The sequence below is a fragment of the Mesoplodon densirostris genome, chromosome 9 (assembly GCF_025265405.1).
Source record: "Mesoplodon densirostris isolate mMesDen1 chromosome 9, mMesDen1 primary haplotype, whole genome shotgun sequence".
In the NCBI taxonomy this organism is placed as follows: Eukaryota; Metazoa; Chordata; class Mammalia; order Artiodactyla; family Ziphiidae; genus Mesoplodon; species Mesoplodon densirostris.
Genome location: NC_082669.1, coordinates 93,917,436 through 93,941,480, shown reverse-complemented (window position 1 = coordinate 93,941,480; position 24,045 = coordinate 93,917,436). Strand labels below are relative to the sequence as shown.

The 24,045-nt window shown below is 40.4% G+C and overlaps 1 protein-coding gene across 1 annotated transcript in view; it reads left to right on the top strand.

Annotated features, from left to right (window-relative positions):
* The window catches only part of CHCHD3 (coiled-coil-helix-coiled-coil-helix domain containing 3), a 294,459-nt gene that overhangs the window by 234,279 nt on the left and 36,135 nt on the right, over positions 1 to 24,045 (top strand). The gene's annotated exons all lie outside the window — the stretch shown is intronic.

The following is a 24,045-nucleotide window of genomic DNA, read 5'->3' as shown; positions in this document are numbered from 1 at the left end:
TAATGTTGATTAAAAAAAAGATTTTTTAAAAAGATGGTTTGAGGTATCTTTAAATAGACCGAAACCTCTAGTCTTCCTTAGTGAATTATCTCTTTAGGGGCAGTTGGGAAAGGCCTTCTAAAAATGAGCCATAAATCTCACTCTTAAAGGTTAATGTGCTATCTTTAGAATTTAGATATGGTATTGGATAGACTTGGTTTTAAAAGGCACTCTACATATGTATTCTCTAAGTTAGGTTTTTATCCTTCTCGTTAATGTTAAATCAGTGTTTTTTAAACCTTTGGTCTCTGTACTGTGAGAACCTTTGACTTGGCACCCTGGGTCTTTCTTCCTTGTAAGATGATAGCTATACAAATAACTAAAATTTAAGTTAAAGGAGATCAATTCTGACTAGAATGATCTATGAAGTCATTATAAAGAAGATGGTCTTTTAGTTGAGGCTTGAAGAAGAGTATTGAATAGTCAGGAAGGAAAGGTATTCAAAACGAAAACATCTTCAGTAGTTGGGTGACAGACAGACTAGTTAAGAGCAGTGGTTTGACTCACAGAGACTAGTGCAGGATACAGCTGGAAAGGTTTGTAGGGTCATTCATTAGCTGCTGGGCTAAGAAGTTGGTCTTCATTTAACCAGAAGGCATTGGAAGGTGTTTGACCAGGTGAGTACCCCAATTTCTGTTATCCTTTAGGAATCAGTCTGATAGTTGATGTGAGGTTTGATTGGAGGTGTGCGGGGGAAAAAAAAAGCCAGAGATAGCAGATGAGATATCTGTATAAGTGAAAGAGAAAAGGAGGAGATGGATACAAAAGTCACTGAGAGATTAGACATGAATTAGTGATTAATTGGTGTACGAGTTTGCTAGGGCTGCCACAGACTGACTGGCTTAAACAACAGAAGTTTGTTTTCTCACAATTCTGGAGGCTGGAAGTTCAGGATCAAGGTGTCAGCAGGCTTGGTTTCTCCGGGGGCCTTTCTCCGTTGCTTGCAGATGGCTGTCTTTGCATGGTCTTCCTCTCTGCATCTGCGTCCTAATCTCCTTCTCTTATAAATCACATTGGATTTTAGGGCCCATCCTGATGACTTCATTTTAACTTACTTACCTCTTTAAAAATCCTCTGTCCAAATTTGCTTTCTGAAGTACCAGGCATTAGGACTTCAACATATGAATTTTGGGGGAGACACAGTTCAGCCCATAACACTTAGATAGAAGGGATAAAGGAGAAACAGAAATATGAGCTTAGTTTATTGGAAAATTGGTGGAAGCTGAATTTCATAGAGAGAGGTCTGATTTTATATGAAAAGAATATCTCTTCTGAAGCCATGCCCAGCTGCCATGTCATTCAGCCTGGGCTAGCCTACTGCAGAATGGGAGGCTGCATGTAGCACAAAAGTAAAAGTCATGATGACTTACCTTCTCCAAGACAGCATGGACCTGTAGTTTGGACTTAGTTTTAAGCAGAGCCTCAGCAGCATCATTCTCTTTTATCTTTAGAAGGTATTATTCTTTATTAGATCCTTCTCCAGTCTGGTGTAGTAAACAGTTTGACCTTTCCCAAAGTGAGCTCTGGCCCTTGTACCTAGCTCCTGGGACAAACCTCTAAACCTTTGGAATTTCCCAAGTGAAAGAAATGTCTTATTACTCATGATGGGCCCCTTATGACATGTGGTATCAGCCCGGTGCCAAAGGCTGAATTCAGCCCCAGGGGCAGTCAGTCAGGCAAGGATGTGTGATGAGGCTTCAGTGAAACTCAGGACACTAAAGTCTGGGTGAGCGTCTCTAGTTGATACTACTCTGCATTTGTTACACAGTGATACGAGGAGGGAAATGCATCCTGAGGACAGTGGGGACATTGCATTTGGAAACCTCTCAGACTTTGGTTTCTTTTCCTTTGGCTGATTCTCTGTATCATTTCCCATAATAAGCCATCACTCTTAGTTTAATAGCTTTAGTGAGTTCTGTGAGTCCTTTTATCGAATTATCCAAGCTTAGGGTGGTTTGGGAACCCCTTGAACTTGCAGATGATACTAGAAGTGAGGACAGTCTTGGGGACTCTGCCCTCAGACCTTGCAGTTTGGCTAACTCCAGTGCAAACAAAAACCCAGGAATTTCAAAGCTAGTTTTTTCAGAAAGTGACTTTCGCCTTTCTGTCATTTTTTTCAGCTACTACCTGCTAGCCTGAGCTTCCTAGAGTATCGTAGTTTGATTTGCATTGAGTTCATTAGTATCACACCAAGGAAGTGATAGTGTTTTGGATGTAAGAGATGTTCACCATCTTTGAAGACACAGAGATTCCTCAACGGAATTTTGTGTCTCCTGAGAAACTTGAGCACCTCATGTAATCATGACATCTTCAGTCTTTTGCAAGGCAGAGTACTATATTCTTTCCCTTGCCTGACAGGGCTGAACTCAGCAGTTCCTCTTGGACAGCAAACTGAAGGACTTTGAGGAGGATTTAGTTCATTTTATCTGATGGGAGGATTCATTTGGATACATCTTGGTTACAGGAGATGGAAGCTTTTTAAATTGCAATTTCAAGGGCACTATTATACACCTGATAGGGGGTCACATAAAATCACTGTAAAGAGAAAGAATAAAGAATGCTCTGAGCATTTGAGGCCACATGTGATGAACAGCAGTTACATTGGGGCCTCCTGCAGGATAGCTAATGGAATTATTTTAGGGAGGCTGAAATATTAACCCACACTTCAGTCCCTCACTTTATAGTTTGGCGGTAAACCAGTAAAACACTTTAGGTTTATTGGAATTTTTTCCCCTATTTTATCAACACATCATTCATTCATAGTGCTTCTATGCAACATGCCCTCCCCTGCATTCTGAATATACAGCCATGAAGGAGATAGGTGGGGTCTTATCAGTGTGGAGCTTAGAGCTCGTCAGAGGAGGGCACAAATAAGACAGATTTAATAAACCAAAGCTTTTTAGAAATCCACAGTTGGTTCTACTGTGATGAGATAATTGTATCCCTAATAAATATCAAATTATTAAAACTTACTATTTCTTTTTTCAATGAAAATTAAGTAATTTGGGATCAAGAATGTGTGCTGTTTATTTTCCTGCAAGAACTTTTTCTCCAAAATAGCTTTAAAATTTTGGCTATAAAACCCAAATCACTGGGTAAATCCAGTGATACATGTATGTTTTACATCTAGCTTTTTATTCAAAAGATATACCTTTTCTTTTCCCGGCTCAACTGAAACAGTCCTTATAAGCACTTCATATCACCTTTATCACCCTTTGTTATTAACTGTTAAATAGAGCAAGTTACGGTGTTAGTTCTGAGTTAGTTATATGGTGGTAGTACCATGTTATAACTCAGCTACTGAAAATTATGTTCAGTATTAATCCTTATATTCTAACTTGTAGGTAATTAATTAAGTGAAATGTTATATTAAATGTTACATTGATAGTGCTTAGCACAGGTCTAGCACAAAGTAAATGCTCAATAAATATTAGATTTTATTTTTTATTATGTATTATTATGATGATATTATTATTTTATTATCGTGTCCAACTCATGTTATGAAACTATGCACCATAGGGGAGATTTCTGTATCTGGTTCCAAACGAAATCTAGATGATGTTAAACCTTCCCAAAAGAACCTTAGGGAGAGAGTTCTGACCCTTGGGGAGCTCACAGTCCAGCCGGGAGACAGCATATAAAGCTCTCATGACAGGACAGCCCCAAAAGGGGTGTGTGTCAGAGCCGTCAGGATGTACAGACAGAATAAGGGGTGTACGGACAGTGTGCCACAGGGGCTCTGTGTTTTAGTCAGCATCAGAATCCAGTTGCCTTCAGTGGATTGGGGTCCATATACCACACCCACAGAAAGGAAATGTTACCATAGTGTTCTGCACACACAAATTGTTTTTAAAATATAAAAACGGGGCTTCCCTGGTGGCGCAGTGGTTGAGAGTCTGCCTGCCGATGCAGGGGACACGGGTTCGTGCCCCAGTCTGGGAAGATCCCACATGCCGCGGAGCGGCTGGGCCCGTGAGCCATGGCCGCTGAGCCCGCGCGTCCGGAGCCTGTGCTCCGCAACGGGAGAGGCCACAACAGTGAGAGGCCTGCGTACCGGTAAAAAAATAAAAAAATTAAAAAAATAAAAAATAAAACAAACATCAAGCACATGTAAAGCAAAAGGCATCGTAAACCTTGTGAAGACAATGTAATATCAAACAAAAGCAGTTCAAAGACGATTGAACTTTCACTCCCATGTTTTCCTTTAGATGATGAAGTGGCCAGTTCTACCTTCCATAAAAATATATATGGGAAGTGGCATAGATCTCTCAAAAATATTTTGGACTGATTTTATTAGAGGCATAACTTTTCAACTTGGCTTCAGTATCTTTGAAAGATGACGCACTCGTAAAGGAGTATGGTTCTGTAAAATTGGATGTGAATACTGGTAATGCTCCTTGGTGGGCCAGACGTTAGAAGGGGTTTTCACTTTTATCCTTGAACGAAGTTGTTGAAACCTGACTTATAAATTTAGGCTCATGGAAGAAGCCTGGGTTATCCTTGTAATGTATTAAAAGATTAGTTACCCTGTGGAAGGAGTTTAGGTGATTGTAGAGTATCTGTGTAATGCTATGCAAAACTCTTACAGATAAAATGGCTTTTTTAAGTATCACTATATAGTCAAAGGTTTGCTTCAGTGTAAAATTCTTTCTCTTTAAAATGTTCTTGGTTTTATTAGGGTTTCACTTTGACTGGCAGTGCTGTTTAGTTTCTCTTTAGGGTGTGTGATTTTAGTAGCTACACTACGAATGAGTTAGTGAAGCTCAGGATGACACGCCAGTGGTATCAGCAGGTGTTTCTCGTGTTCTCTGTAATTACACATGTGGATTATGGACAGTTTTAAGCAACAGTGTTTAAAGATCCTGCTTAATTGGCTGTAAGATAATTAAATAAGGTTTTGACTGGCAAATTTATAATTCTGTTAGATGCATAAGCCAGTGCGCTTGAATGTCAATGTGACTTCAATTTGGAAATATTAGATTAATAGAACTAATTGTCCTGCAGGTACAAAGTTTACTCTGATTAATAGTCTTAAAACTCCTCTAGAAGTTTAGCCAAGTAAATTTATGTTATTTACCATTCTGCTTAAACTTTTAATTAAAACTTATTTCCAAAGTTTGCAGTGTTTCAGCATTGCTGTGCTTCTTTCCAGGTTTTCCAAAGCTGAGCTCCTATAATTTTTCAGTGACTCCAGCTGCCTCACTGAGTAACTTGCCTTATCAAAAGGATTAAAATTATATACTGTCGGACATGTATTTGTATCTGCAGCTGACAGTTTCCCTGCACATTGTCTCTAACACTTATCGATGTCTGCTTATAACCTACTTTAGTGCTCTGTGAATGGCTCTGATATACCAAATGTACATGATAAATGTTTTATCTCTGATTCTCGTTGATCAGTTTCTAAATGATCAAATGGTTTATCTCAGTAAGACACTAATTCACATTGATCAAATTCTCAATGACCAAGTTGACTTCGTTTCTGCTGAACACAAATTGTGTTAAAACAACATTACTTGAACATGCTGGCTTTTCTAATGCAGGAGTTACGTTACCAGCAGTTACAGTATAGCTCGAGTTATTGTATTATAAAGATGTCTTCTCCCTAATGAAAAGTTTACATAAGGAGAAAAGAATGCGATATTACAGGAAGAACAGGGCTTCGAGCAAGGATTGGGGCTTTTACTAACTAATTAAATTCTGCATTTGTATTGGGCCTTTTCCCCCCTTTTTTTAATTTGAAGGGCTGTGAGCAGGAAATATAGCAGCTGCAGTGGTGACATTTTATTCCCTACGGTCCTTAGAGCCAAGCAACGTCTTGATTATTCAGTAAGAGACTTAGCAATTGAAGAGGCTAAATTCTAGAAAAAAGTAAATATACCTGTACTCCTTCTGCATACCCTTGGTTATAATTGCCTAGTTAGCAGTATAGGGTTGTTCGTTGTTTTTGTGTTTTAAACATCACCTCACCTATGTCCACTTCCACAGTATTTCATGTACCCACTAGAGTTTGTCCAAAAGCAAATACCCATTTGGCTGAAACAAAGTCTCAGTTATTTAGAACACCCAGTTCCTCAGGCAGGTTATTTATTCCACCTTTGACTTTTTTCTTCCATCTGTAAAATGTAAATTTTAGCTGCCATTCTCTTTAGGGCATTCAAGCTGAGAAGGTTTAAAAGTTGAAAAAGAAAAAAAAAAAAAAAGTTGTCGTTGATCTTCATCTAAAAATGGACCGAAGTAGTTTTATTTAGTTGTAAGACACCAACTGGCCTTGTATAGTTATGTTGTGTATGGTATGGCCACCCCTTCTGTCCTTCATCAGGGGATATGTGGAGAGCAGCCTGCCGCCTCTCAAACTAAGAAGCCGTGTGGGTCATTCTCTTCCCCTACACCCCCCAAAGCAACAGATTAGTTCCAAGGCAAGTGAGACCTGCATTGGAATACACCACGATTTGACAGCATTTCTTACGACGGGCATGTAGAATTGGTTAGATTTGTAAGGAAACCTTAGGCGATTAGTGTCTTTTCCCCCCCTTTAAAATTAGAGCCCTCGTAATCAGATCTGTCTAGTTAGTTAGTTTCTTCTTATTTCTTTAAAGTTGGAGCTCTAGCCTTAGTCTACATACTTATTCTCTAAGGTAACAGAAGTAAATGCCAAGAAACATCATAATACCACTTGTGAGTTAGGTTTCCACCTGTATCATTTCTGCATACACTTGGTTATAATTGCCTATTTAGAAGTGTAGGGTTGTTTGTTGTTTATATTATGTTAAGACATGACACCATAACACTCCTAGAAGAGAACACAGGCAGAACAGCCTGCGACATAAATCGTAGCAACACTTTCCTAGGTCAGTCTCCCAAAGCTATAGAAACAAAAGCAAAAACAAACAAATGGAACCCAGTCAAACTCACAAGCCCCTGTACAGCCAAGGAAACCACAAACAAAATGAAAAGACAACCCTCGGACTGGGAGAAAACACTCACAAATGATGCGACCAACAAGGGCTCCATCTCTAAAACACAAACAGCTCATACCGCCCAACAACAAGAAAACAACCCAATCAAAAAATGGGCAGAAGACCCAAACAGACCCCTCACCGAAGAAGACAGCCAACAGGCACGTGAAAAGATGCTCAGCATTGCCAACCATCAAGAGAAATGCAAATCAAAGCCGCCCACGCCGGCCAGAATGGACATCATCAAAAAGTCCACAAGTAACAAATTCTGGAGAGAGCGCGGAGGAGAAGGGGACACCCCCCCCCCACCACCACCACCACCACTCACTCTCTCTCTCTCTCTCTCTCTGTCTCTGCTGCTGGGAATGCAAACTGGTACAGCCACCTTGTACAAGCAGCAGGGACTGTTGACTCTTGACTGTTGCTCGCAGCATTCCACTCAGTCCAGAGGTGTCTTCAGAAGGGGGCAGGGCAGGCTGGCAAAGTTGATTGGAATATAGGACTGAAAGGGCAGGACAGGGATGTAAGCCGTAAGACAGTATTATCTGTTGCACAAAATAGAACACACACTGCTGCTGTTGCATGGACATGTGCAGTTGGTCTCAAGGTCAAGAGGGTCACAGTGGAAACTTCCTTATCACTTCAACACAGTAAGTGAAGGAACCTCAAGTGGTGATACAAGCCACTGAGGCCAGATTGGCCACATCCTACCTTAAATCCATGACCTGGAATTCTCTTCCCTGTCTCAGCGGTGGCAGCTGGAGTTTGTTTGGGTTACTCTGGGCATATTCTTTCCTTTAATATAATCTATTTATGTGTTTCATGTAAATTATCAAAATCAGTCTTGTTGCAGCCCTTAGGTTAGTGGCCATAAGCTCCTGAATTCATGATTTGTTCTGTGTGGGATAACAAATCGTTCTATTTTCCCTTATAGGAACATTAGCATTGAACTTTCTTCCTTAATCAATACAATCCATTCAGAATCCAGCATTATCCTACATGGTTATATGAAATATTAATTGCACACTATTAGTTAGATAAATGAAGTTTCTGCCAAAATGATAGCTTGTTTCTTTCTTTGTATCATAATATTTAAACAAGAACATTGTGAGTTCTAGGGTGCATGGTATTTTAGAATTTATTGATCCTTGCTTATTTGAGTAATTATCTACACAGCTCATAGTTCCCCAAAGATACTTCTAACTGGGATTACTAAGTTTTTTCCTCTTGCTGATTCCAGCAAGAGTTCATTTACTTTTTAAAGGATCCAGTTGGAAATAATTTTTAAAAATTTTCCTTTGATGTTTTCATAGATGAGAAAAAGTTATTTTGCTTTTTGAGTGCCACTCAGCTACAGATAGAAAGCATCGAAGCTTGTAGGGGGGGCCAATTAGAGTTAATTACTATCTGACTGACCTGCCACTTCTAAAAACGTCCAGGAAGACTTGTAGGATGTAGATTTTTAATTCTTTTCTTTTGTCAGATTTGCACAGTTTAACCATCTATAGAGCCTTAAGTATGGTAAAAATTATATCAAAGAAGTTATCTATGCATAAAAGTGATAGTTCTCAGGATAGTCTCTGGGAAGTTGTATAGGCTCCGCCATATGGTGATACCTACTTGTTTCATCACTCCATGGTTTGGGAAGCCTATTCCAAATGTTGTCAACCCTCCCTGCTCTCAACCAGATAATAAACTTAGGGTTGCCACTATTTCTGGGGTAAAACCATGGTACTAAAATAGAAACCAGAACTTTCAGGGTAATCGTACTTGAATTTGTCTTCCCATTGCTCATTTGAATGTATAATTTCCAAATCATCTCTCCTGGTGTCAGTCTATCAAGGATTCCTACTTCTGGCTCTTTTCATTTTTCTTAAGATGTAAGCAAACAAAATACAAAAATTGATAAATTTGGACCTTATCATGATTAAAAGGTTCTGGTCATCTTAAGACACCATTTAGAAAATTTTAAAAATGGGCAGCTAGTGGGAAGCAGCTGCATGGCACAGGGAGATCAGCTTGGTGCTTTGAGGCTGCCTAGAGGGGTGGGATAGGGAGGGTGGGAGGGAGATGCAAGAGGGAGGGGATATGGGGATATACGTTCGCATATAGCTGATTCACTTTGTTATACAGCAGAAACTAACACAACACTGTAAAGCAATTATACTCCAATAAAGATGTTTAAAAAAAAATGGGCAAAAGACTTGAACAGACACTTCAAAGGAAGATACAAGAATGGCCAGTTAGCACATGAAAAGTGCTAATAACATCATTAGCTATCAGGGAATTGCAAATTAAAACCACTGGAATGATGAAAATCAAGAAGACTGACAATACTAATTGTTTGCAAGGATGTGAAGAAACCAGAATTCTCCTGCTTTGCTGTTGGGGAGTTATAAAAGAGCAAAGTCACTTTGGAAGAAGTTTGGTGGTTTCTTATAAATTTAAGCATACATTTACTCTATGACCCAGGAATTCCAGATCTGGGTATTTACCCAACAACAAAGAAAATATACATCCACAGAAAGATTTGTACACATGTTCATATCAGGTTTATTCATAGTAGTCAAAAAGAAACTACCCATATGGTCATCGGTGAGTTTAGCAGTTTAAAAAAAATAAACTATTCATGAAACAACATGGCTGAATCTCAGAAACATTATGTTAAGCAAAAAGAAGCCAGACACAAAACAGTACCCATTGTGTGATTCCATTTATGTGGAGTTCAAAAATAGGAAAAATTAGTCTATATTGATAGAAATCAGAAAGTAGTTGATGGGGATAGAGGGGGACTTGATTGAAAATGGACACATGAACTTTCTGAGGTATTGAGAATATTTGTTTTTCTGGGTAATAGTTAGCCAGGTATATATACAATTTTACTACAATGTGAACACCTAAGATCAGTACATTTAAAATTTTTTAATCTTAAAATACCCTAATTTCCTAATTTTAATTAGGAAAAAAAATGTCCAAAATATTGGGAATACCCAACTTCTAACTGTAATTTGTCCCAGGTAAAATAAGTTTCTTCAATTTAATCACAGTCTTAAGAAACCTGTGATTTCTAATCCTATCCATAATCATATTTTCTTATTAGAATTTGAAAACTTCATCTCAGAGTCAGGGCTGTTCGTTCAGTATGCTTGATCTCTACAGATACAGGAGTAAACCTTTGCTTTATTTTATTTATTTTCTTAAGAATAAGTCTCCCCCGCTCCCCATTAAATTATGTTTGCCTATTATACTCATCTCCTTGTTAGCCTAGAGTCTTGTAGATAGGCCTGGTTAAGTTTATTTTTTATAATTTTTTTTTATAGATTTATTTTTATTTATTTATCTTTGACTGTGTTGGGTCTTTGTCGCTGCTCACAGGCTCCCTCTAGTTGCAGCGAACGGGGGCAACTGTTTGATGTGGTGCAGGGACTTCTCATTGTGGTGGCTTCTCTTGTTGAGGAGCATGGGCTCTAGGCATGTGGGCTTCAGTAGTTGTGGCACGTGGGCTTCAGTAGTTGCAGCTCGCGGGCTCTAGAGCGCAGGTTCAGTAGTTGTGGCGCACAGGCTTTGTTGCTCCATGGCATGTGGGATCTTCCCAGACCAGAGATAGAACCCGTGTCCCCTGCATTGGCAGGCGGATTCTTAACCACTTCTCCCAGGGAAGTCCCAGGCCTGGTTAAGTTTTGAAAGTAAATTTTGATAAAGGGGTTTTATAGGCAGTATCTGTACGTGAAACATTTGTAGAGTAACACTGGTACTTTTTAATATTATAATCTTAGGCAGTAATTTGTTCATACTATGTACCGAGTCCTGGCAAAATGCTTGAAAACTTGTGAAAGCTTGCATCTTGGCCCTTCCCTACATGTTGAAATGAAAGCACACATGTTCCCATGTAAAAGTGTCGCCAAGCATCCCCAACTTGCTCACATGGCTGCCTTCAGCTATCTTACGTGCTTTCTCATGCACCAGCCAGCAGTTAAATTGCCATGTTCCTTTTGTGAGTGTGTACATCTAAATGCTGGTAATCATCTGCGTCCCTTGAAAGCTGATAGATGTGCTCATTAAAGGGAGTTCTCACTCTTGGCTCCCTTCACACAAGTCACTTCAGCTCCTGTTTCTGGATGAGGCTGGCAAGAAATACTGTGCAGGGAGGGATACATCTGGCTTTATACTCCTTTTCAAGGACTAAAAAGCTCCTTTTTCAGTATGTTAAACACACTTCCTAGGGACCTTACAAGCACAAAGAAGTCAGCTATTTGCCAATTACAGTATTAACACAAGAAAGGCTAAGGGCTGCTGTTGTGTGGTGGGTTTTTTTTTTTTTTTTTTTTAATGTGCTGCCATTCTCTCTTCATTTTGTTCTCTTGTGCTTCTGAGATTACACAAATACCTATTTATTTGTGAGACAGACCCATCTGTGGAGACTATGAAGTCCACCAGCCTGCCACTGGTGTAGATCTCAGCAAAGCTGTCTGTGTAGAAGGCACATTCAGCACGGTTTACGATTGGGAGTTTGAAGGTAGCGTACGCCTGTTTCTGCTTTTAGGATGAAAAATGAATTGCCAATTACTGTTGATGTGTTCAGACATGACACTTCATACGGTAGAAGCTTTCTTGGCCTGCTTTATGCTGGGCTCCCCACTATGAAACCATCAGTTCTGAAAAAGGGGTGTGTTTGCAAGGAGGAGAAGAGAGAGGGGGATCAGTCTCTGATCCGTTATGGTTTTCTGTGCTCGTGCGGAGTGGTGGGAGGGAGGCCAGTGCCTTGAACAAGATGAAGTGATCAAAGCTGGCTGCCAGCGCATCATCACAGTCTCATTACTTTGCAAGCTGCACGCCCAGATGCTGCTGTTTTCTGCATCAGGCTTCACTGATTTACATTCATAGCACCTCCATTACAGCTCATTTGGTACTATTCACAATTAACCAGTTTTCTTTTCCTGATACAGTTTCTCCAATACAAAAGACCTTAATGTAAAGAAAATAACATCGCTGGGTGTAGGGTGCATCTTCCAGACATCCTGGTTAGTTGACAAGAAGCAGGGATCAGATGTTTTGTCACTACTTCGTCATTTGTGTTTTTGGTGTGGTTAGTGGCGTGTTGGTTTGGAGGTTATTTTTGAGGTCTTTGAATTTGAGATACCGGATTTTTCCAGGAGACCAATTTCATCAACTCCCCATCCTGGGAGTTCTTTTCAATGCGTGGATTCTGATACATTGTTTTCGTTTGTTTGGTTTCTTCCCCCAGTGAAGAGCTCAATGACATATATGTATTTTGAAGGGTAGTAATGTGACAGCTCACCATCAGCATCAACAACACAGCCATCCATCAGGGTATCTTTGATGCTCTGTGCTCTATGGGCACTGGAAATACAGAAATATAAGTTTAAGTCCCTGCCCTCAGAGGTCTGATACTTGTTGAAATTACCAGCTCTACTGTAAAGGTGTCAAAACATGATACAGGAATTATAACTTCAACATTTGTTCAGGAAGAATTGTTGAGTATCTCATACATTCCAGGTGGTTTTTTATAAACTTGGAAATACAGAGATGAAGAAGGCATGATGCTTGCCCTCCGGACACTTGCAGCACACATGGGGAGACAGATTGATACAACAGCGGCTATAGTGTGGTAAATGCTAATACAGAGGCACAGACAAGACAGTGAAGGGATGACGAGGAGGATCTGGACTGCGAGAAGAGGTGCCTAGTGTGCAGGCTGGCGCTTCTCACTTTGAGATTTTCTCAAGGTAAGAAGAGGGAGAATGGCTTTCCATGAAGAGGGAATCCTATGCTAGAAATTGTTAGAATGAATGCGGGGGGAGGTGTGATGGAATAGGAGGCCAAAAAGGAAGATTAGGGTCAGACGTCGAAGGACTTTAAATGCTCTGTTTTGAAAGGCAAAGTTAATAGGATGTGAGAATTCAACCAAAAGTTTTGCCTACTTGGGAATATTTTTTTAATCACCTATCCCTGGTACCCATAATTCTCACCATGAGAATTAAGCTTTTGAGTTGGTAGTTTTTTCTAGGAGTCTGTCAAATATACAGATATGACATTTGGTGCATACATATGTGTATGCTATAATAATCACAAATTGCTATTTCATGTTAATTACTATTATCATATAAGCATGTTAATATGCATTAAAAATAAGCAAGTTTTAGCTTACCATATTGTTTCTTAGTAAAGTTCAGGGCATTGAGAGAATGGGACATAGGAAAAAGTAGTTTTCATTGAAAAAGTGGAGAGGAAAGAGTTCAGGAAAGGTTTGGTTCATGGGATGCTGTCTGGGGAAATCTCAGGGCAACTTTGCGGAGAAAAAGCTTTAGGAGATAGAGGGACACCAAAAGCCAGTACGCTGGTTCCACATTTTAGCACTCCCTGCAGTCCACAACATGGGATCATCTTTTAATTGAAATGGTATAATGATGAACTTAAAAAAAATACTCTTAGCCACGATCTCTTTGTCCGTGGTGTCCTAAGAATTCACTTGGTACCAAATTCTGCATGTTTTTGGAAAGAATGTTTTATAGGCAAATTGTATGTGGTTTAGGTCTGTAACTGATTATACGCACCCAGTATATATAAAATTAGCTCACAGATTGCTAGTCCCCTTGAAGATTCTAGTATTATTCAATGAACCTTTTAAGAATTCTTTCTCGGGCCTCCCTGGTGGCGCAAGTGGTTGAGAGTCCGCCTGCCGATGCAGGGGATACGGGTTCGTGCCCCGGTCTGGGAGGATCCCATATGCCGCGGAGCGGCTGGGCCCGTGAGCCATGGCCGCTGAGCCTGCGCGTCCGGAGCCTGCGCGTCCGGAGCCTGTGCTCCGCAACGGGGGAGGCCACAGCAGTGAGAGGCCCGCATACCGCAAAAAAAAAAAAAAAAAAAAAAAAAAAGAATTCTTTCTCCTTCCCATTTCGTTTTGTGATCAACTTTTGCCTTTTGATATCCTTCCTGGATGCTTAGTATAGTGAAAAGCATATGAAATTAATAAATGCTATTGGATTTTTAAAATTATCACTATACTACCCCCACTTTTTTCTTAGCACGGCAAATGTAATTTTTTCCTCTTTCCTTCTCAGTCAACCCCTTAAAAGTAAAGTGTGTGAAGTTGTAGTTTGATAGTCATCCTTCCTTTATCTCTATCCATAGAAACCTTAATAAGCATAGATGTTGTTTTATTTTTACCAGATATATTGAGATTATACCATATATTTTTTCTTTAACATACGTTTATTATGGGTGTATCTCCCTTGGTCAACACATGGGAATCTAACTCATTCTTCTGAGTACCTGCATAGTGTCCCATGGCATTGTTCTACCATGATTTATTGAGCCCATCCCCTACTGACAGGCACTCAGATTGTGTTTCAAAAGATTTTTTTTGGCCAGTTTTTTTTTTTTTTTTTTTCAAAAGGCTGCAGTGGGACAAATTTGTACATAAACCCTTAGGAACTGGTACTTTTTTTTTTTTTTTTTTTTGGCCATGCAGCTTGCGAGATCTTAGTTGCCCAGCCAGGGATCGAACCTGTGCCCCGTGCAGTAGAAGTGCAGAGTTCTAACCACTGGACCGCCAGGGAAATCTCAGGAACTGGTACTTCTGTTTCCATGACATGGATGGGGTTTGAATTGTGACCAGTCCTTCTAACTATGTGGCATTGGGCTACCTAACCTCTTGGGCTTCCTTTGGATGATGGAGGAAATGTATATATAAGACCTTATGGGGTTGTTATAAGGTGTGGTAAGTTATGTGGGTGACGTGCTGGACATTGAACCCTATACGGGGTGGTATCTGCAGAGACCGAGTGGGCTCAGAGTTGGCAGGGCCCAGGTTACTTAACTTCACAGGGTTTATTAGAGTGAATCTACATCTGGCCTCCTGAGCCTGTCTGTTTGTCTGTCTCTTTTTTTCTTTTTTTTTTAAATAAGAGGAAAGCCCACTTTGTGAAAATTTTCAGCTTTTGACTTGTGCAATTTGAAAATACTACATTTTGGCACAATCTTTGCAGTTTTTCCTGCTAGTCTATAATTCCCTAGAGGTGAATTGAGAAGATTAGTGGTAGGACGTTTTCCATTAACTTTGGGAAAAACTACAGAGCAGGGCTTCCCTGGTGGTGCAGTGGTTAAGAATCTTCCTGCCAATGCCGGGGACACGGGTTCGAGCCCTGGTCTGGGAAGATACCACATGCCGCGGAGCACCTAAGCCTGTGCACCACAACTACTGAGCCTGCGCTCTAGAGCCCACGAGCCAGAACTGCTGAGCCCCTTCACCGCATCTGCTGAAGCCCGCCTGCTCCAGAGCCTGTGCTCTGCAACAAGAGAAGCCACCACAATGAGAAGCACCCCAACGAAGAGTAGCCCCCGCTCGCTGCAAGTAGAGAAAACCTGCGTGCAGCAACAAAGACCCAACACAGCCAAAAATAATAAATATAATAAAATACATTTATATAAGGAAAAAAAAACTACAGAGCAAAAAAAATTGTCCTTTGGCAAAAATGTCAATCCATACCTCTTTTGGGGCATTTGGAAACCAAAGTGCTGAGAAGCTGATTTAATAGGAGAATTGAAAACCAAAATGTATACACGTCTTCACCTTTTCTAACTGATGACAAGACAAATGAAAAATATACTCTCAGAACTTGATGATGCAAAGAAAATAGGCTCGTTGTTCCAGAGAGTACATTAAGGCTGGATCTTTAAAAGATTTGAGGGCTCAGCTCTTGGCCATGTTCTTCAGGAGGCTGATCCATTCTTATTAATGTTACATCTCTTTGTACTTCATGCCATAAAATTCCTCTCTTTTATGATACGGTATCTAGGAAGTAGGTTTAAGAAAAAAGGAATGATAGGCAGAACACTAGGACATAAATCACAGCAAGATCCTGTTTGACCAACCCCTAGAGGAATGGAAGTAAAAACAAAAATAGACAAATGGGACCTAATGAAACTTGAGAGCTTTTGCACAGCAAAGGAAACCATAAACAAGGTGAAAAGACAACCCTCAGAATGGGAGAAAATATTTGCCAATGAAGCAACTGACAAAGGATTAATCTCCAAAATATACAAGCAGCTCATGCAGCTCAATATCAAAAAAACAAACAACCCAATCCAAAAATGGGCAGAAGACCTAAATAGACATTTCTCCAAAGAAGATATACAGATTGCCAACAAACACATGAAAGGATGTTCAACATCATTAATCATTAGAGAAATGCAAATCAGAACTGCAGTGAGGTATCACCTTACACCGTCAGAATGGCCATCATTGAAAAATCTACAAACAATAAATGCTGGAGAGGGTGTGGAGAAAAGGGAACCCTCTTGCACTGTTGGTGGGAATGTAAAGTGATACAGCCACTATGGAGAACAGTATGGAGGTTCCTTAAAAAACTAAAAATAGAACTACCATATGACCCAGCAGTCCCACTGCTGAGCATATACCCTGAGAAAACCATAATTCAAAAAGAGTCATGTACCACAATGTTCATTGCAGCTCTATTTACAATAGCCAGGATGGGGAAGCAACCTAAGTGTCCATTGACAGATGAATGGATGAAGAAGATGTGGCACATATCTACAATGGAATATTACTCAGCCATAAAAAGGAATGAAATTGAGTTATTTGTAGTGAGTTGGATGGACCTAGAGTCTGTCATACAGAGTGAAGTAAGTCAGAAAGAGAAAAACAAATACCGTATGCTAACACATATATATGGAATATAAAAAAAAAAGTTCTGAAGAACCTAGGGGCAGGACAGGAATAAAGACGCAAACATAGGGAATGGACTTGAGCACACAGGGAGGGGGAAGGGTAAGCTGGGACAAAGTGTTGAGAGTGACATTGACATATATGCACTACCAAGTGTAAAATAGATAGCTAGTGGGAAGCAGCCGCATAGCACAGGGAGATCAGCTCGGTGCTTTGTGACCATCTAGAGGGGTGGGATAGGGAGGGTGGGAGGGAAATGCAAGAGGCAGGGGGTATGGGAATATATGTATACGTATAGCTGATTCACTTTTTTATACAGCAGAAGCTAACAACATTGTAAAGCAATTATACTCCAATAAAGATGTTTAAAAAAAAAGGAATGTTTACTATGCTACAGATTTTACTATAGCAACTACCAAGGAAATGTGCTCATTTTCTCTTGTTTGTGGTTCTTGGTCTTCCTGATTTCTTTTTTAACTTATTAGAACTTCTCTTAATTTTTCTATCCTACAGAGTCAGTTGAGCTATAATGAAGTAGTAAATATCCACATGAGCAAAATTTTTACTGGGTATAACCTTGATAGATATCCTTCCCATAGTTCAGTAGACTGGCTCTAGCAAGTTACTTCTCTTCCTTCCTCACCCCCGCCTCAGTTTTCTACATCTGTAAAAGGTGGTCATCACAGAGATGTTATATAGGAATATTAAAGGAGGTCCATTCATGTTCTTGGCACACTCCAAGCTATCAGTAGTTAGCTAATGATTATAGTCATCGATAGTTCAAGTTTCTGTTGAGTGAATTTTGTGTGTTTTTAAATTTATGCCCATCATATAATCCAATATATATATATATATATATATATGTATATATATATATATATATATATATATATATGTATATTTCCCTAAGGGATAATCCCCAAACCTGTAAAATTGCAATTGAGACTGTACCATGCCTCTAAAAAAATGTGTTTAAAGACACATGATTTCTGTCAAATCATTAACCAACGGTTAACAACAGTAATCAAAATAATAATTATATTTTAACAGGCTAGGAAATACATAATTTAGTTAGAAATGCACATGGGAGTCTGTGCCAGGAGAAGCGCAGCTATTGTTAGTGTATGGTACCGTCCTCATCTCATCACTGTCATACCTTTAGAATATTTCTATCAATTTGAGGTTGTAGGCAATTATAGGTTGACAGTCTATGATAAATAAACAAAATTCTCTATAAAGTTGGTTCTGAAGTCACTTGCTTGGCATTTGGAACCTAATTTTTCCCAGAAATAAAAGTGACACTTCTGGGGCTTCCCTGGTGGCGCAGCGGTTGGGAGTCCGCCTGCCGATGCAGGGGACGCGGATTCGTGCCCCGGTCCGGGAGGATCCCACATGCCGCGGAGCGGCTGGGCCCGTGAGCCATGGCCGCTGAGCCTGCGCGTCCGGAGCCTGTGCTCCGCAACGGGAGAGGCCACAACAGTGAGAGGCCCGCGTACCGCGCGCAAAAAAAAAAAAGTGACACTTCTGGTTAAGTGTCTAGTTTACTCCTCAAAAGTTTTATTTATTTAACCCTTGTGTGTTTGCAGTGAAGAATGAAAGGCTGGAGGTTTGGTGGCTTAGGGTCAGGAAGAAGAAACAAAAAGAAAAAAAAAGTGCACTTGCCTCTGTGTGTGTGTGTGTTTAAACTATATTCTGGGTTTTAAATCTTACCTAATCACAGGTATAACCTTGTTTCTTTGAAAAAATGTAGATCCCTGTAGAGAGTGAGAAGGGAAAACACAAGCCTTAGAGAGAACAACTCCCTCCCTGTCTCCCAGTCCCTCCAAGAGTTTCCAACTTTCTTTGTTTGTTTTTAAAGCAGTGAGTGGACCTGTTTTCAAATGAAATCTTGTGTGGAATCCTAACACTGATAGTATGCTATGTTATTAATATCACTGTAGTTAATAAGCTTACTTATAACTTTTGCTTATTATCAAGAAAGCAATGACACTTATTTTCGTGAATCCAGCATTTAAATATTAGGGGCTAAGAATGGTGTCTGCGGTCCTCTGTCAGTCTCAGCACCCACATTCATTTGTTTGGTTGCAGTGTTGTGGTAACCCTGATTTGCAGTGATAAGTAGTGGCCACTGATAATAGTTTTTGTTTTGTTTTAACAGCTTGCCTGGCAATCTTAAGATACTCATCCATCAATCTGATCCATATGATTAAAAACGAAATAAGTTTCTGCTTCAAAGCTGAATAATTGACAGTATCTAATAAATCATTATTTAGAAGTTGGGACAGGCACCCCAAACTTAACAATATTGAAGCATACTGTGAAAATAACCTTTGACATCTCCTCAGCCTCATCTTTGCCAACTCTTTCATGGACCGCAGAGTTCACTCCATTAAGGCGAGAGCATGCCTTCCACCTGTGCTTCTGCAGCTTTGTAACACAGTACACCTTCATTTCCTCCATGTCAGCTGTCCACTAGCCAAGACTCGTCTCACATGTTAGTGTCTCTGTAGTCTTCCTTGACATGTCCCTTCCCACTCCGGGCTCCCCAAAGAAGGACACAGTTGCTCCCTCTGTGTTCAGGTAACTCGAGCCCTTATTACAGCCCAGCTTGCATCGTAGTTGCCTTTACACCTACCTTCCTTCTAAAACAAGAGCCCCTGAAGGCACGATCTGCAGCTTAGACATCTTTGTAGCAGTAATACTCCTAAGCGTGTTCAGTTACTATCAATAGTTATTTACTAGATTGAATTAAACTCTTATAAAACTTTTTCCTGCTTTTCAGTTTCTATCCTCAGAATGTTTTCCTCTAGAAGGGACTTTGAATTTACAGTAGAGGAAACTGTTGTCTAAAAAGCTAAGTGAGAATTACAGGCTCTTGGGAAGGGCTCATAACCGAGGTTGTATATCAGGTTACAGTGTGTGACTATCATTCCCAGTTGAAATGAAACCTTCGTGAGGGCAGGAATTGTATTTTATTTTGTTTATTGATCTCCCCCCAGCACCTCGCACATATTCTGCACTCAGTAAATACAGGCTGAAATGCATTCACTCAGCAAATTAGGGGACTGTGGCTATGTGACATCTCTGTGCCTAGCTTGATGGTTTGATTTATCTAGCTGTTGAAGGTCTTCACTTGCAGACTTTCATACAGGGCTGATTTTTGTTGGACATTAGCTAATTGCCAGAGTTCATCTCCAGTACATGCCCTAGAGAAGGCAGGCTCTCTTCACAGTATCAATAGGGAACTTAAGATGTTGGCAAAATTCAAAATATAGTGGAGTACTGTTTATTAGGTTAAGGTTTGTCGTTAATTGGGAATTCCTTCAGTTCAGATTTCTGTGTAATGTGAATTTTTGTTAAGGAAGGATTATTGATATGTGAAAACTTCTTGACCTTTGCTGTTTCTGAAGACTATTTTTCACTTCTGTTAATGTAGACAGATTCATATGTCTTCCAAAACCGAAGTACGTCTCATTAACATTTTCTGCTTGAATTCAGAAACATGACATCTTCAAGTCAGGGAGCTCTCTACCACAAAAGCCAATTAAATACTTCATAACAAGTTACCTTCTTATGAAAGCTGACTTTACCTGCCTTCCCCATGAGGTCTCTATTGTCTGCTGTACGAGTCTGTATTAAACTTGATTGTAGGCATTTTCTGAGCAAGGCAGCCATGGAACCAAGGCAGAGAGGAGAAAACTCCTGTATACTTTAAGGCAAGGATAAGAGAGCCATTTCTTTTTCTGGCTCAGTTAAAACTGTACGGATTATCCAGTCCCATTAACCTAGTGGGTCACTACCTTGTATGAATTAGCGGCAGCCAACTGTAGTGTGGAGTGGTCTTGCCACATCATGGACACATTTATGAAGATTGATAACAGCGAAGGTTCAGCGTTAACCTTTATTGTCAGGCAGGCTGTACAAGAATCTGTCTGGTATTGGCTTTTGCTTTGATTTATGAAAAGGTTGCCACGTGAAGAAGACATCACATAAAACAGCTCTGCTGGCAACAGTATTATTAGATGCAATTGTAAGTATAGGAAATAATAACTAACTCTAATTAGGTTCATTATCCTCTCTTGCTGATTCGGTACTTGGGATGGGCGGGTCCTCTTAGCAGTACAGTACCTTCCCCTTCCCAAAGGAATGGGTCCCTCACTTGCTTTCTCCTGGGTTAGCGTGTTTCTCCAAAGATTTCCTCTAAGCAGTAGCTAGCAGTGAGATGCTGCCCGTCTAAGAGAGGATTGTTAAGTAGTCAACTGGATGGTTCCCTCATCCCACAGCGACAGCGTCAAGTTATTACCTGTTGGTTTTGCCTCAGGGCACCCGTGTGTGCACTCTCTCCCACACAGCCCTGTAGATGGAAGGACTCAGAAATTCAGGCTCTTGAATATCTCCAGTAGCCCCAAGTAGTAGCAGGTGGCTCTTCTGGAAAATGGCACCTATAGCTTCTTGCTCAATAGGACTTTTGTCCACACGGAGAATAGTCATTACTTTGCCTCCATTTTTTAGTTTCAATGCATGTTGGTTTGGTGGAGTGTCTTTTATGCTGTAAAAACTTCCCTTCCCTTTGAAATCTTTGTTTGGTCTCTCTAGTTCCAGTTGCGTCTTAATATGCAAGAAAGGCAGCTGTGTTTTCCTTTAAGCAAATATAATTTTAGGGGAAGGCGTCTCTGTTTATCCCGTGGACAAATACATTATGGGTAATGCCAAAAAAACGAAAAAAGAAAAAACTTGGGACCCCAGAAAAATTATGTAAATCTTTTCAACTCTCTATAAAGCAGAGGAATGTTGCCCTTTACGTGGTCACCGCCTGCAAGCAGCATTTTCTTGAGAGCCAGCAGCTGTGGGGAGTTGGGGACAAACACATGCACAGGAGAAACCTCCACCTTTCATTCAGCTCCCAAGGATAGACAGAGGTGCCCCAGATAGCTCTTCTGGTCTGTGTCTGTTTTTCAGGCAGCCACATTTCCAATCATAGTTGAACCTACCTCCATTTTGATATTCCAGATTATTTTGAGACTTTTATGTGCCATTTATCAAATTAAATTATGCAAGGTTTGGCCATTCTCTGATTTTCCGTTAACTTCTTTATCCGGGGAGATCCTTTTTGCAAGTGTGGGGACGGGCCTCTCCTGAGCAGTAGAAAGAAAGCACGCCGGTGGACGTGTAGAGAAGTGATTCCTGGGAGCAGAAGGTGGCCCTGGTCCAGGCAGGTTGCATCTAGTAGCTTCTTATTGCCTGGAAGGCTCTGTGCCTGGAATGGCTCGGAGTGATCAGGCAGGTCCCTGTCATAAAGCAGGACGCACAGCAGCAGCTGGGGAGAGTCACATTTGGCCACCACGGCAGGCAGGCAGGCAGGCAGTGCCCAGGAATCCCGCTCTCTGAGGTCGCGGAGCCAGATGTGAAGGCTGGATGCGAGATGGTGTCACTAAGGGCTTTCTGGAAAGAGAGAGCAATTAAATTCGAAACCAAATGAACGCCTGCGTTAATATATAGGGAAGGTGCTCCTAAAATGCTTACGCAGCCCCTAGTGACTGTCGTGAAACTTTCTTTTAAACACATACTTTTTGAAAGGGCGAATGGTGAATCTGAACCACACATCAGCTTTAAAAACAGGCATAGTTAAGATCAAGGTGTAAACATTAATAGAGGACTACTCTTTTGCTCCCCACTCTTTTTCTCCAGGAAGTAAAGAAATAGACTGTTCAGCCCAGATAATTTTTCCTGGCTTTACTTGCCTTTTGGAGGGATGTGGAGTGAGTCAGAAAGGTGTATTGTCTGGCCTCTTCCTTACTTTCAGAAGCCTTGGATTTTGTACCGCAAAGTGCTTGTTGGAAGAAAGCCAGGCCTCTGAATTTCAGCGTCACGAAATACTCAGCCTTAACGGCAGAACCACAGGAAAGTGCAGAACCGGGAGAGTCCAACCCAAGGCTAAGGCTAGAACACCACGGAAACCAGGGAAGGCTAAGGAATCTGGAGTGCCATGGTTGATTAGTGATGTCTGCTGTTGGCATGAGCGTTGAGAGAGTTGGTGTTTTTCCTTTGATTCGCTACCCCTGCTTTAGAAGCAAATATAAAAATCTCTGTTTACCTCCCTTAATTGACGGTGCCTAACCAGAAATAGGAAGGATGGAGAGAGAAAGGAAGAAGGAAGGAAGAAAGGCTGTGTAGTGCAATTTTAATGTCTTTTTTTTCTGTTCTCTTTTCACCTTTCACCTACCAGCAGGTTTGGGGAAATGAAATAACCACAAAACAGGACTTTATATTTTGTTACCTCTTGTCCGATATGGCTCCTGGTAGGAAAGCCAATTTCTTTTTCCTCACTTCAGGCCACCAGAGTACCAGTGGGACTGTGACTGGCATTTGCAGGGACTTAAAAATTACTCAGGATAGAAAATACTGTTGGCAAAATGTCCTTAATGTGCAGTCATATGTGCCATTTTCTTTGTAATGAATAAGAGAATATATTAACATTGCACTTTGATTAACATTTGTAATACGTGCAAAGATATTAACCTTCAGTGCTTTTCTAAAATAGTGTCTCGTGGACAGAAGCTTTAGCTTACAAGCAGGAAAATAAGACTGCAGTCAAATGACCTCTTTCCTAAATACCAGAAGTAGTAAAACTCCATCTGTTAAATGATTCTTCTTCAGTATAAATATTGGCGATTATAACTAATCTTGGAGATCAAAAAGTGGTAAAAATTGATGGTATTTGGTAGAAATTAATACTATAATTAATTTACCATTGTTTTGAAAAGTTTTAATGAAAAGCCCTCAGTGCTTTATTTTATTCTGTGTGCTTGTGATAAAAACGATCTCATTAATTCTTCCAATTTGGATAATCAAACCAGTTATTCAGACCTTAAACTGAAGTTACGGTCCTGAGCAGCACTTCAAGATCTTCCTCTCTCAAGACTCTTCATTCCTAACCCGAATGAGTTGCTGGCCATAAGCAGCCAGTTTTTGACGGTTTACATTGGTCAAATTAGGCAAATAAGTCTGAAATGTCTACTTCATGATATGTATAGCCACAGCCATTGTATACTTCTTACCGTGATGTGAAGTGATATGTATAGCAAAACTCCAAGTTTCCAAGCTTTCTACATCATCTTCGTCATGTGCAGTTCACTTCTGAGCAGTAATGAATCCACAGGTATTTATTGTGGTTTTATTATGTGCAGGATCCTAGGTTCTCACATATCCTTCACAAGGGCTACTCATCAGGCACAGGGGAGACCGTCTTTACTTTCTTATCAGTATTATTGAAAAGAGAATCCTTCGATCCCAAGCTTCCCCCCGGTCCCTGCTGTGGCCTGGGCCACAGGGCCATCA